Genomic DNA, 14,880 nt, shown 5'->3' with positions numbered 1-14,880 from the left:
ATGCAAGTCTACTGCTGGCCATAGGCCCAATATACTTGTTGGCTAAATAATCATTAGATCAAAAACTACTGTATCTAAATCAATAACTCCACCTTTATGCTTCAGCCCATTACCAGTCCCTCAGCATTGATCCTGGTCCTGTCCTCTGGTACCATTCCTGGTCTACTTCCCAAGTTTGCCATCTTGGTTTTGTTCTACCATTACCTTAGGGATCTCTCGTGGTAGTCTATACCGCCTTGCGGGGTGAATGATAAGCGACTCAAATTAGACGCCACACCTTGAGGTAGTCATAGTCAATCTGATCAAGCTTTATAGGAATCACATTCCTAAATCATTACATTATAGTTAAAAAGTCGTTTTTTTTCCAAGCATAATATATGGCCAATCAGAAACCCCCCCTCCCCCCATTTCTTCATTCATTAATTTACGTTTTAGGAATATAAATGAGAACCATTGCGAAATACACTTATTTATTTGCTTTAAATCTTACATTTCATCCAAATCATATGAGAAGAAATCCTTCAGTGCATACAGATTATTATCCCCTCCTTTTGGCGTTATCATCCCCACCTCTTGCCGTTTCTGCATTAATGCATTGTTATGATGTTCGAATCTCGCCATATGACCTGGCCTAGATGTGCTTCAAAAACAGTGCTCAGCAGTACAGTGATTGATAGCAGAAATCTCCTGGGACACTTTTATTTAACAGGATGCTTCAGTATTTTGCACTGGAAGCTGAATGTCTGTAACAAAAGAAGTCAGTTGTGGATTTTGGTGCTTACTGTGAAGATAAAGCGTGAAAAACAGCACTGTTAAATCTCCAATATATTTGAAACAATATGTGTTTGATTCTAATGCTTGGAGCAAGGATTTTTTTCACTGTGAAAGACACATAAAACACTTTCAGCTACATAGCAGAAAAACAAAATCAATATGACACGCACATTATTAAGTGCTATGCTTCTTTATGGCCATCTTCTATCATTGCGCATGAGGTTGGTTTTGTTGTATACCAGGAGATAGATTTAACTTTTTGTGATTTAGCCTCTTGATCAGTCCTGTTTCCACATTGCAGAAAATAGGCTAGGATCAGGGAGCCATGTGAGGCAGCAAATTATATGGGGACATGAAAATCTAGGAAGCTTATTCAAAAAATGATACGTTTCTTAAAGCTACAATACAACCAAATGGTGTCTGGAACTTGTTGGTCGAATTATTGCTGTATCCAGCATTGATACAGTAATAATATTAAAGTAAAACTCTAGACAAATTTTCCCAAAACAGACCTACTACACTAGGATCATATATTTAAACTGAGAAACAGGAATCAGACACTATTTATCATATGAAAGTAGAAAACTATCAACTTTATTGAAATAATTTAAACAATGAGGGGTTATAAAATAGACAGAAGATCCAAAACAGGATTTAACTGTATAGGGGCCACATTGGTCAAGGGATTAATACCACAGCAGTTACAAGATATTTAATGCACATATACAGAGTGAAAAATGCATGATATTAATAATATGGGAAAGGAAATGCCCACACGGAAAAACAGCACATGCTGCATAACAATGCTTTAGCAAAGTAGTTACCATGTGAGTACACAGAGGGTAAAGAGTAAGCACGTAGCCTAAATATAGTCACAGACAAAATTGTAATATCATTTGAAAAATAGTCAGAAGTAACTGAACTGGTGAACAGATCTAAATGAGTGTCCAAATAAGCGTGAGTATAGATAGAGTCCCAGACGGAGGTCATTTACATGGCATGCCTTACCCATAATCATGAGGTGTACTCAAGTGGCCCAGAAAAAAGAAAGCGCCCCGTCACGTGTTTCACGTATGCAGCTTTTTCAAGTGTCATTTAATATTCAAGGTTCATTAAAGGGATTTTATTATAAAGACCATCCATGTCCATATGCTCTTTTAGGGCATATGGACAACACAGGGAACCCCCTGATTCAGTCTAACATGAACAGCCATTTATTTAAATGGCTGACAAACAATGCTTAATCTCTCCTGCAGTAGCTGCTGCAGAGGAAATGAGTGGCCAGATGCAGCTTCCATCTTCGATAACAGCTGATTTCTGGGGTTAAAAAGCTTTCTTTTAAAAAGGGGTTGTACTAATGAGACACCCCCTTTAATTCTTATAATTTCCAAGATGCACTGTACATTCTAAGTTTTTGATACCACATGCTATAACAACTACTACTGCTTGTTACTGGGCTGTACAGCAGAAGTTGCCAGAACAACTTCCCATGGCATTATTCAGTGCTCCGCAGCTATTGAGTGAAGCTGCACCTCTCAGACTTCCTGCTCTGACTATCCCCTTCTAATACTATGCACACAATCCTGTTAATATTGAGTGCCCTCTACCCCTTTCAGATTCTTACCCTGATCTTAAAAAAAAAATGTGTCATCAGAAAATGGCCTATTGTTTAAATCAAGTTTTTATGTTAAACATATATTTCTATAGAAAAATAGATTTGTATTTATTGTTATCCATGTCTATATCTATTTTAAAAAAAACAAACCTGAAATATTGCATTTTTCACTCTGGCCACTGAGCCTTACAATTGTCAGGAGCGAATTTCCTGAAATTTGCTTCAGGACGAATAAACTTTATGCGAATCACAAGCCCTGTAATAGCCCTGTCAGACTCTCTGATGTCTTTTAGGACTGCATCCAAGTGGGATACAGTCCTAGAAGACATCAGGCAATTGGGGCACTTGCAATTCCATAAAAATAAACATACTCACCATTTTGGTTGGTCTCCCTTAGTGACACGTCACTACCAGCAGGTGAAATGATGTAGCTGTCCCATGTGATCGCTGCAGCCAGTCCAGACTGTGGCGGTCAGATGAGACAGCTACGGAAGGTGGTGAATTTTTAATTCCTTTTTTTCGTCTCTTTTTATTATAAACGGCAAATTCAATTTTGAGAATTTGTGAACTATGAACACCAAAAGTATCGGATTTCGGCGAATCTGAAAGCTGTGGAAAATTTGGACCACATTTTTTTTATGCCAAATCGGTTTGCTCATCTCTACAAAAGACTAACACTTCCTGTTCTGTAGAGATCACCTCTCAGAAGTCACTTCACTATCATCACAGGCAGAATTATAATGAAAAGTAACACACACATATATATATAAAAATAAAACACAGGATCCACCATTGAAAATTCCTTCCTATCTCTTCCTGCTCAATGACCTCTACAAGGGTCAAGGGTCACAGAGCATGCCCAGAACACTCTCCCATAGAAGTCAACAAGTCATCTCAAGACTTTTGTTTCCCATGGTCCATATGGCTGCTGTAAAGTATAACTCTAAATGATGTTAACGGCAGTTAAGGCAAGATGACTGCCTTCATAACCATGTACAGAAAATGGAATAAAAATCTGAAAATAAAAACAGATTAGAAAAAAATATATAGGTGATATACCCTTTATTGCACCCTTTATTACACCCTTTATTGCAGGTGGAAGCCAGTTATCAGTAAGCAGAGACACACCAGTCAAATAACTTGTGCTCTGAGATCTACGGTAATGTTTATGGCCAATGTTATATATAGAGTATGGAGCTAAATAATAATGATAGGGAAAATCTCACACATACAAAGCACTTCCATATCATTAGAATATATTTTTTAATAATGTTATTTACCATTTTATAAATGGACAAAGGAGAATACTTATGTTTGCCTATATTTGTAGTGATATTTACTGCTCATTGTATTATCACCATTCTCCTTCTATTGAGCAATGTAATTTGTTCATTGTTTGTCTTGTTTGCATTCCCGCTAATCACAGTATGACTCTGATGCTTCACAGAGACAGTGCCGTCTATCATCATGTTTTCTACGTACATGCTTTAATCCCGTCCAAATTTGTCTTGCTATCATTAGTAATCAACATTTTCTATTTATATTTCAATTTTTGCTGACCTGATTGCTCTTTAGTGGAATTTAATTTGTTTCTGGTTGATATTCTGAAATGTATTTCATCATATTGTAATGAAGATTTGAATATTTTATTCTGAAAGTACCATTAAATGTGGTGATGTATTTACTATGTTTGAGACTCAAAGAAAAATTCTTGACAATATTTAACTTTTCATGTGGAATTTGTATTCCAGAAAAGATAAATAATCTATTAAAGCCTTCTATACATTTAGAACATAGTTTTCATTTTTAACAACATAATGTCACATTTCTCATTTTCATTGATATGACAGTACAGTAGTATTAATAATTGATACATGTATAATAAAATAAACAATTTGTTATATGTGGCCTCATACCAAAAATGCCATGCCAGCTGTTAGCAGCCTAAATTGTTCTAGAAAATGTGACATCCTCTACCACAGCATACAATCATAGCATGCTGCAATTTATCTACTTTATTACTTGGGAAACAGGTTTTAATATGTATTTTAATTTTCAAGAAAGTTATCAGATCCCAGGTTTCCAACTTCCCAAATTGAGAAATCCATAGAAAAAATGTGGAGCATTGCAAATTGTGAATATTAAATGTATTGGGGAAGACAATTTTAATTTTGGTTAAAAAGGGAATGTTTTGTCAGAAAATAACTAATTATTTAAATCATATTTTTAGGTTAAACATAGGTTTAAAAACCCACTCAATTATTTCCCATGACAAGGGCAAATACAAGGGAGTTGGTTAGCCCACAATTATTGGTGCACACATGAGAGATGTCAAAATCTCCCCCAATTATACTCACTTTGCCAACTTTCTACAGCTACTATATCACACATTTTTACATTGGGTAGTTTAGAGCTTAGTGATTATTGATCTGGTAATATATCTAGTGGTCTAAAGTTGTTTAAGGGTTAAGACTTGAAGTCTCTTGTGGCCTATAGTGATGAAGGAGTTAATAATGATATATTTAGTTCTCTATGATGGCTATTGGTTAATATCTAATACGCATGGATGTCTAGGGTATTGTAGGTTCATAATATATCTTTATAATAAAGCTCAGTTTTTGTTTTTTTTCGTTTCTGTTGAAGAGCTCCAGATCCCCTGCTTTCCATCACATAGTCATAGTGTTAAATGAAAGACTGATGTCTTACTGCAGCTACCACTAGGGGAAACTCCCTGCATACAGATTTATACAATTCCCATTGAACTCAACGCTTGCTGTGTAAATCTGTACAGAGTATTACATTCTAGAATATGAATTATTTCCTGCATATACAGATGCACAAAAGAAAATTAATCTATCATTGAAATGCCAATGTAGCAACTTTCTACTGATTTGCTCAGTTCTACTCTATGGGTCTGTGGCTGCCTTTTCCAAGCAGCACCAGAATAGTTTCCAGGTTCTAATATGCTCCTGCACCGTAGCCCTAAAAATATAATTTCTGATTTTCTAAAGTGATTAAATATAGAATACAGAAATCTTTGGTTACCAAGACCAGAAGCCTAATGCTGACCTAGAATTTTGGATATGCTCCCGATTACATTGACATCAGTGCACATTTACAGCTGACAATATGTTAACTAATGTTGTCATGTTCTCATTGTGTATGTTTGGCCTTTACCGTTCTTCAACTGGGTCTTGTAATTAGAAGCCGATAAAAAATGTTATCCTCTGCAATATTCATAAAATTACTGACACATGAAAAGAGATGCAATTCAGAGACATGTAGGAGTAAAACAATTGCACTTTATCTTCCCCTTTTAACCTCTTCATCATTTAAAGTTTGCAAATAATTTTAAAAGAACATTAAGTTGTTAAATGAAGCAAAAAAGTAATTGTCTCAGACACATTCACATTTTAAGGCCTTGGTATGTTTTCACACTACCTGGCTTTGTAGTACTTACTTAGGTTATGGAAGTTACAGCATTTTCTGACACAGCAAATTTACACTGTGTGTTGCAGGCCACAAGACGTGATCGTAGAATACACTTCATGCTAGCTGCCAGCAATTTTTCCAACAGAAAAGCTAGTCTCCCAAATATTTGACTTAAGGCCCTTTTACACGGGTCAACGATTGGGAAATCGTACAATTGTTTATTCCCGATAACTGCCCTGTACACGCGACAGCGATAAGCTGATGAATGAGCAAATGCTCGAACGTCAGCTGGTCACATCTTTTATGCAGCCCAAAAAATGGTCACTTGTCAGCAGCACATTTCCCGGTATAAACAAAGGATGTGATGCCGACAAGATGCAAAATGTATGATGGCGGATATTTGTATTAACAATCGTTCATTCCCATACATTCCGACCATTGCTCCATGTAAATAGAGATAAACGAGCGCCAATCGATGTGCTATATCCAGAAAATCTGGCCGTGTAAAACTACCCTAAGGCCGGGTTCTCACGTAGCGTAAACACTGCGGAATTTCCGCAACGAAATAACGTGCTGAAATTCTGCAGCATTTACAGTAGCAGCAAAGTGGGTGAGATGTAGTAAATCTCATGCTATGCTGCAGAAAAAAAAGCATAAACCTTAATAACTTGACCTGCGGTGTGGAATTTAATTCCAGAGCGTGTCAATTTATGGTGCGTTTTTGTTAATTTTTCGTTGCGAGTTTTGCATCCCCATTGAATTCAATGGGGATGCAAAACCCGCAATAGAAACCCAAGCATTGCGACTTTTGTGTATTCACAGAGTTTACATCTCAAAATCGCAACGCCGGAAAAAGAAAAACAAACATACTTACCCAGAACGCCCTCCTTCTTCGTGCAGTCCGGCCTCCTGATATGACGTTGTATCCCATGTGACCGCTTCAGCCAATCACAGGCTGCAGCGTCACATGGCCTGAAACTTCATCCAGGGAGGCCAGAGCAGACGTCATGTGGTGCGATTTTTCGGACTGAAAGTCCTGCGGGTTCCAGGTCAGATACGCTGCGTGGTTTTTATGCAGCGTATCTGCCCTGTGGGAACCTGGCTTTAAGTCCACTCTACTGGTAAAGCAATGTCTGCTTGGGTAGATAGACATCATAAGAAACCCCCATCTATGAACAAAATCAGAGAGATGCTCCTGGACTAGTAGACCTAGCCATATATTGCATGGTTAACCATTCATTTGAATGAACTGCATGCACAGCAATGTCACATTTTCCCTGCAGTGGCTGCAGAAACAAGTGCATAACCACCCTATGAATAGGTGTATCATTTAAGGATATGTCCTGTCCTGAAATTAAAAAGTGTTCCTATTATTTCAAAAAAGTTAAACTAAGTTTTTCAATTGTAATTTGTAATACATTTTATGATGATGACACTTGAAGGGGTTGTCCAGGATTACAAAAACATGGTTGCTTTCTTTCAGACACAGCACCACACCTGGCTATGGGTTGTGTCTGGTATTGCAGTTCAGCTTCATTGAACTGAATGAAGCTGAGCTGTAATACCACTCACTACCAGTGGACAGGTATAGCACTATTTTTGGAGGAAAGCAGCTATGTTCTTCTAATCCTGGACAACCCACTTAAGGTAGTATTCTAAAGAGTATTTTATGGCATATTAGCAGAACATAACATAAATTTCTAATATGTGGAGGTTTAGCCACTGGGCCCCTACTTATCAGAATAAAGGGGGGGGTATAATTTAGCTATAGAAGTCACAAAGAAAAGAACAAAAAGAGAGTGCTTCCCACGTAAGTATTAGCCTTTCTTTATTATGGTAGTTATGGAAACAGTTGAGCTGTTATGCAGTGTATAACATTCATAATAGTTAAAATGTACTCTTCTTATATTCATTCTAAGGCTTTGTTCACATCTGCGTCAGGACTCCGTTCATGGGTTCCGTCGGAGCTTTCCGTCAGGGGAACCCATTAACGGAAACCATATGTTTCCTGTTTGCATCATCATTTCAATGGTGACAGACCTGGTGCAAATGGTTTCCATTTGTCCCCGTTGTGTTAGGGTTCCGTCGTTTTGACAGAATGAATAGCGCAGTCGACTACGGTATTGATTCCGTCAAAACGACTGAACCCTTGCCCAATGGTGACAAACAGAAAACATTTGCACCGGATCCGTCACCATTTAAAACAATGGTGATGCAAACGGAAACCTATGGTTTCTGTTTGTTTCAGTTTGGACCCTGTTCATTGGTTCCCCTGATGGAAAACTCAGATGGAATCCATGAATGGAGTCCCGACACAGATGTGAACGAAGCCTAATTCCTCCAAAACATTTATAATAAGGATTTAGGATCAATATTGAGATCAAATGGGGCATATTGATGTCAGTGGTTGTGTGACCGGATCATGCCCAAAAGCATTATTATTTCAATATTACAATATCTGTACAACACTGCAGAATATACCGGTGTTATATAAATAACGGAAAATAAATGAAACCTAACTATATCTGAAAACTTCCTAAAATGAAAATTAATATGTAACAATTCAACTTTGAAATGGAATAGCAGTGAAGAATGTGAAGTCATTTCGTTGGTTATCATTACCCGGGCATTTCTCAACCTATCTCAATATTACCTACCTAATATAATTTAGTAATTTCAATGACTATTAATAGAAGCAATAATAGCTGTGGCTAAGCAAACATCTTTAATACATCTGTTACATTAGTTTTGTTAGGAGATGGCAGAAGTCAAACTCTTGGAAAGGTAATGCTATAAAAATGTCACAATGCAAACTCTCAGACTCATTTTGTTACTGAGAAACTATACAGTAGATATCTACAGCAAGATGATAGATGTGTTGTGAGACTTCAAGTGTTGCAAATAGCAGACTCATTTCCAGTTATTTTACATGTCAAGTGATGCAAATAGTAGACTTATTTCCAGCTATTTTATTTCTAAAGCTGTCAAATTCAAAAATTGCAGTCCAAACTGCTTCCATGCATTTCTTGTAGCATTTTCAAATAATATTGGAATTAACAGTTTTCTATGCACTGACAACCTGGTGAGATTGCGGTGGACTCCTGTTTATATGCAGCAGCCAACCTGAAGAGGCCATGCTGCAGTAGAGAGGGAAAGACCAGCAGCCTGAACAAATGCAGAATGAAGATGAATTTTAACCTATTTCAGACTCCTTGGACTAGGACTAGGATGAAAAATCAGCCCAAACTCTTATTGTCGCTCTGATTAATTCTCATCTTGACTACTGTAACTCATTATTAATTGGTATTCTCCCGACTAAACTCTCCTCTCTCCAAATAAATGCAGCAGCCAGGCTCATCTACCTGACAAACCACTACATCGTTGCCTCTACCCAATGCCAGTCACTTCCCTAGTTGCCCATTCACTTTAAAATAAAATGTAAACCTATTACTGTTCCCCACAAAGCGCTCTACAGTGATGAACCTTCTTACATCTCCTCCATCATCTCTGTCTACCATACTGCCCGTGCTCTACATTCCGCCATATTCTGAATCTCCCAAACCCATCTCCAAGACTTTTCTATGGTGCACCAGTCCTCTGGAATGCGCTACACCAGATAACCAGATAAATTCTCAACAGTTTTCAGCATGCCCTGAAAACACATTTTTATAGACAGGCCTATTAAATTCCCTAATCTGATGCCTTTACTTTACCCTCCCCCATCCCAATATATTAGTTCTCAATACCTGATCCCTTCATCCAACTGTATCCCCCACACTCCTTGCATCCTAATGCTTTTCATAGCTGTCATACACAGATACTGGCCGGTGTCCAGCTCATGCAGCTTTATGTGTACTACCCTGTTTTTCATAAAAGATGACTGGACCATTGTTCAAACCAAGCACTTTTTACTTTATATGTCAACCCTATTTCCTCATAGATTGTAAGATCTTGCGAGCAGGGTCTTCACTCCTATTGTATGAATTGTTAATTAGTCTTGTCACTATGCAATGTCTAATTTTGTCTGTACATGTACCCTCTGAATTGTAAAGTGCTACGGAATATGTTAGTGCTATATAAATAAAGAGTTATATTATTAGTCCTTCGATACTTAATCACACAGGCCCACATGTTGTCCATGCAAAATGTATTAGCGTGCTGATGTTTACACTATGCTTGGTGCATATTGGCGTACACATTTTTTTTTTTCACTGCTGCTTCTTGCCTCATGTTCTCTGTTATGTCACATGTAGGCTGGATTCACACCTGCATTGGTGTGTTCCGTTGTTCTGCTCCGTCAGAGAAGCAGAACAAGGGAATAACGGAACCAACAGTTCTGTTGTACAACGGAACCCACCAGTTTCCGACAGAACCCATTGACTTTAATAGGTTCCATTGGCTTTCCGTCGAGGTGTCTGTGATTTTACCGAACACAATAGCGTAGAATGCTGTGCTATTGTCTCTGGTAAACTCCGGATCCCTGCCGGATCTGCGACGGAGAACCGTAATGAAGCCTCAGATGCAGATGTTAATAGAGCCTAATCTTTCTGCTCTTTGGCTGATGGCAATACTGACAGTCTCACACTGCACATACAGTGACTAAATAACACCACCACACTGTAACTGAATAATACCACCATACCATGACTGAACCACACCACTATACAGTGACTGAATAACATTCACATACAGTGACTGAATAATGTCGCCATACAGTTAATTAATAATATACTAAGTAACACCACCATACAGTGACTAAATATTACCTCCATCCTGTTGCTGAATAAAAAACACAACAGGAATACCAAAATAACCATCATACTGTCAGCAGCCTTACGGCTGTTTGGCATGATGACATCATCACATCACACAAGTTAGCATGCGGTAATGCACAGCATGGAATAGGCCAATCCAGAATGCTAAATAATTCAGACCCAAGACCAGACCCCTAAATTAAATCAGACTTTAGATCAGAAGGAAAAAATTTAATTCAGACCCCTCTACCTACTTACCTCTTCCTGTTCCTGGCTTCTCTTTCATTTAGGGTGGCATTGTAGACAAGAACCTGTAGCTGCTTGGTCAGGAGGCAGCAGCTGCATCATAGGAGAGAGATCCCGCTCAGCAACCAGAATTTTAATGCAGCCAGTCTGTTGCCAACCAGTGACTGTATTATATCAGAATTATAGTATATGGTTCTAACAGACGCTCCGGCTGCTGAATGGGATCTCTCTATCCTATTATACAACAGCTGCTTCCTATTGGCTGCTGCTGTGACTGGGGAACAAAGGGGTAGGTTTTAGCCTTTTAACTTTTTCTTGTTTATATCCCTGACTAACTGACCCGCAGTTTCACCCTGGCGCTGATTGGCTTCAGATTTGCTGACAGTAAGTCTGTGAGCCAGTCAGCATCAGTGTATACTTTGAGACTGAGAGAGCAAGTGAAGAAACAGGTAGGCTGAATGTGGATTATGTGGGCCGAGCGGCCCACTTTCCACTGGCCCATGTGGCATTTGCCAGAAATGCCAGATGACCAGTCCAGCCCTGTAGCTAAACTGTAGTCACAGATTACAGTACTGCCCTAATGGAGATGAGAAAGCAGGCACTGGGGAAATAAATAGCAGATACTGACTAAAGCATTATTCACATCCCGTTTTCTTTAACGTATACTCCGGGAAAAACTCCCGTCGTATATGTTAGGCTTGGGCTGTGACGCTCCCAGTAGTGGTCCCAGGCCTAACAGTAACATCCGTGACCCATAGGCTATAATGGCATCCTTTTAACGGGTACATCATGAACTCTCATGACCTTCTCACGAGGGATCCGTTGAATAGCTCCCATAAAAGTATATGGATGACAGATGCCACTGTTAGGAATCTGTCATAGGCATCCATCCCCCATTGTCTATTATAGCATCCGTCTAGTGGATGCTATTGAAAAGCCCATGACATATGCGTTAAACTGATACCTCTGATGGATAGGAAACCCTGGCCATCCATAGGCTCCTAAGTTTAAAAAAAAAGTACACCACGCAATATAAGTTTCTTTGCGAAATGTCTCTGAATATCATAGCGTAGTCTATTACACTATTCTACCCAGCAAACAAACAGTATTCTTGAAGTATATTGACTAACAGAGGCCAAAGGATACCCTTTTGGCCTCCTTTGGTATAATGGGAGCATATGGGTATGTTTGGTGTACAGAGTTTCCCCAAAGCATACTGTATTTCAAATGTGCAGCGGAAAAGCATTGTGATTGAGACCTCACATATGAAGTTCTAACAGCATTACAATGTGGTTAAAAGGCTAATATTATTTTTTTTTTAAAAGACCTTAGAGAAAAGACCTTATGTATCAAAACCTATAATTAAAGGGGGCTTGTAATCCATAGCATCCAATCAGAGCCCTTGTTTCATTTTTTAACTGCACTGCAAATGTAATTGATTAATGGCAATAGGTTTCGTTCAATAGCTGACATGGTAATAAAATTACATCTTTATATATATCACATGGGCTGTGATATTGAGTTTTTGGGATCTCTCAATTAAGGAAGTTTACCAAAAATGTAAAAAGGTATATGCCATTCTAGACATGGATGTGATGTTAGTAATTACCACGTCAGCACTACTACAACCTAGTAAACAAAGACTGGCAGGGGATCATATGGGATCAGTGGGGATTTGAAAGGGGTGTGACTTTTTATTACTTTTAGCCATGTGGTACTGAGGTTTGTGAACTGTCAAAAATCTTTTTAAGCTGTACTTGCGTGTGATTCCTCCACATATTTACGTTTATTTCCACACTCCAAATAGCTTACTGTTATGTTGATTGGCTTCCTAAGAAATTCCTCCTAGTGTATGCTCGTTAGAAAAATTAGATTGTAAACCCCATTGAAAACTGGGACTGTGAATTGTGACAAGCTCTGTACAGCATTGCGGAATTTGTTGGCGCTATATAATTAACGGGAAATAACTTCCTTTGAAGTAATATAAATGTTTAAAATACCTTGAATAATAATAATATCTAAATCTGAAATAAAAGGAAATTTTAGTAGATATTTCATAAAAATCATGAATGTGTCTATTTTTGTAAACAGCGCTTATCTTGAGCGCATCAGGATGCAATCTTTTACTCAATATGATTTTTATAACTGTACATTTCTGCTCTGAGCAAGCAAAAATCCCACAATGGAATGTTAGAGAAATGCCCTTGCCTATAAGAAGTCTGTGATTTATTGATGTGTGGTAACTGAGCAGTTTTTACAAACAAAGGAAATGAAGGAAATATCATAGAACAGCAGATTCAACCTCAGCAATTCCTCAAGGAACAATAGTTGCAAATTGTCAAAAGCAGATTAAGATGCAGTAAATCACAAAAGTCTTCCTCCTTCAAGATGCACTTTAGAACATGAAAATGCTGTATAACAAAGTACTATAATGAGCTCTTTCAATAGATATGATGTTTGGGCAGATGTCACAGGCAATCAGAACATCTTTTTTTTTCTGGACACGGTAATTCTACCAGCATTCAGGTACCATTTACTAATAAACATTTGGAATAAATTATAGATCGTTTGTATTTATTTTCCTAACGAAAAGACTGTCTTTCAAGGATAATGAGCAAAAACATTTGTTCAAACCAATCTTTTGCGATATACTGCATGTGCTAAACCCATGATCTAAATATAATATTGCCTCTCTAAATCCCTTGTAAGACCACAACTCAAACATATTGGATAAAGGAGAGCTTAAAAAGGGTTCAAAGGTGGGCAAAAAGATTATTAAATGTGAAGGCAGGTCTCTCTCTTATAATGGGAGATAATAATAAGTAACTATGTAACATGACACAAAAAATGTTAAACCTGAATAATGTACTGTAGTCAAGTGTAGTATTTAACTAACCTGGTAACCCTGCTCTCCAACAGGAAATAACAAGGAATGGGGTTATCAAATGACTAGGGTACAGAAGGAAATGACACAGGAAATTAAAATAAGACGTGACAAAATCCCTACTTAGCTTTTTGAAGAGAGTGGAGTTTATTGGGAGCTCAATCTAAAGGAGTTCAAGTTTAAATTATTGTGTGGAATTCATTATATTCATATTATGTTTATAAATCCATTAACCATTATCTGATTGTCCTGGTTCTAGTTGCATAATAATGAGATTATCAGAGGTGTAAAAGTACCATTTTGCACAGCAATTTTGTAAGACACAGAGGAAAAATTTGTGGCTTGAAAAATCATTGTCAAGGATCAGATGAACAGGACCATCAGGAGGGTTGTCAAGGTCTGTAGCAGATTTGGAGTCTAGTGGCTGAAACTATCTGATAGTGGGGGTGATAAAATCAAAAGAAGTAAAGTGACTATACAGGTTCAGTACACAGATAAGCGGCAACAGGCTGTAGCAAGAGGCAGAGACATAGTCAGGAAACAATCCAAGTTCAGTAAACAGATAAGCGGCAAAAGTTTGTAGTTTGTAGGGAAGAAAGGAACTAGACTACAGGCAGGAAGCTCAATAACCTGGCAAGAACCATAGTTTTATAGTAAGCCAAAAGAGTGAAAGCAATCAAGGCAAGTAATCCAGAGAGGCAAAAGTCAAGAGAAACTAGATAACAGATTCAACCCTGGACACAGAAGCCTCTGAGCTCAAATCCTGACAATGGTCCATAATTCTATGGTGTCTTCAATCTTCCCTTAACTGGATTCTTGTGCTCATATGCTGTAGGCCTGTGAGAACATTACACATACCGTAGCAGGTGTTGTACTGCGCATGGCCAGGTATAATGCAGGGATAGATGCCAAGACCAGGAGCACTTTCCAGGATTCAGACTGTCCAAGTGGCACTACCAACCTCTTTTACATATTGAAATAAAGAGGATTATCTCTGCAAAGATGATGATAGGAAGCCATTCAAAGGTATGTTTGCACATGGTTTTAAAAGGCCTACCAAACACTGGTACTCATTTGGTAGGCAAAAATGAGCTCACATATCCCCTAAAAGTTGGATGCTGCCATATGAAAATAAGATGGTATTCATACATCCATTGAGGGGTATTAATACCACA

The sequence above is a fragment of the Rhinoderma darwinii genome, chromosome 11 (assembly GCF_050947455.1).
Source record: "Rhinoderma darwinii isolate aRhiDar2 chromosome 11, aRhiDar2.hap1, whole genome shotgun sequence".
In the NCBI taxonomy this organism is placed as follows: Eukaryota; Metazoa; Chordata; class Amphibia; order Anura; family Rhinodermatidae; genus Rhinoderma; species Rhinoderma darwinii.
The sequence above is the reverse complement of the archived record's forward strand: the minus strand, read 5'-3'. Positions refer to the sequence as shown.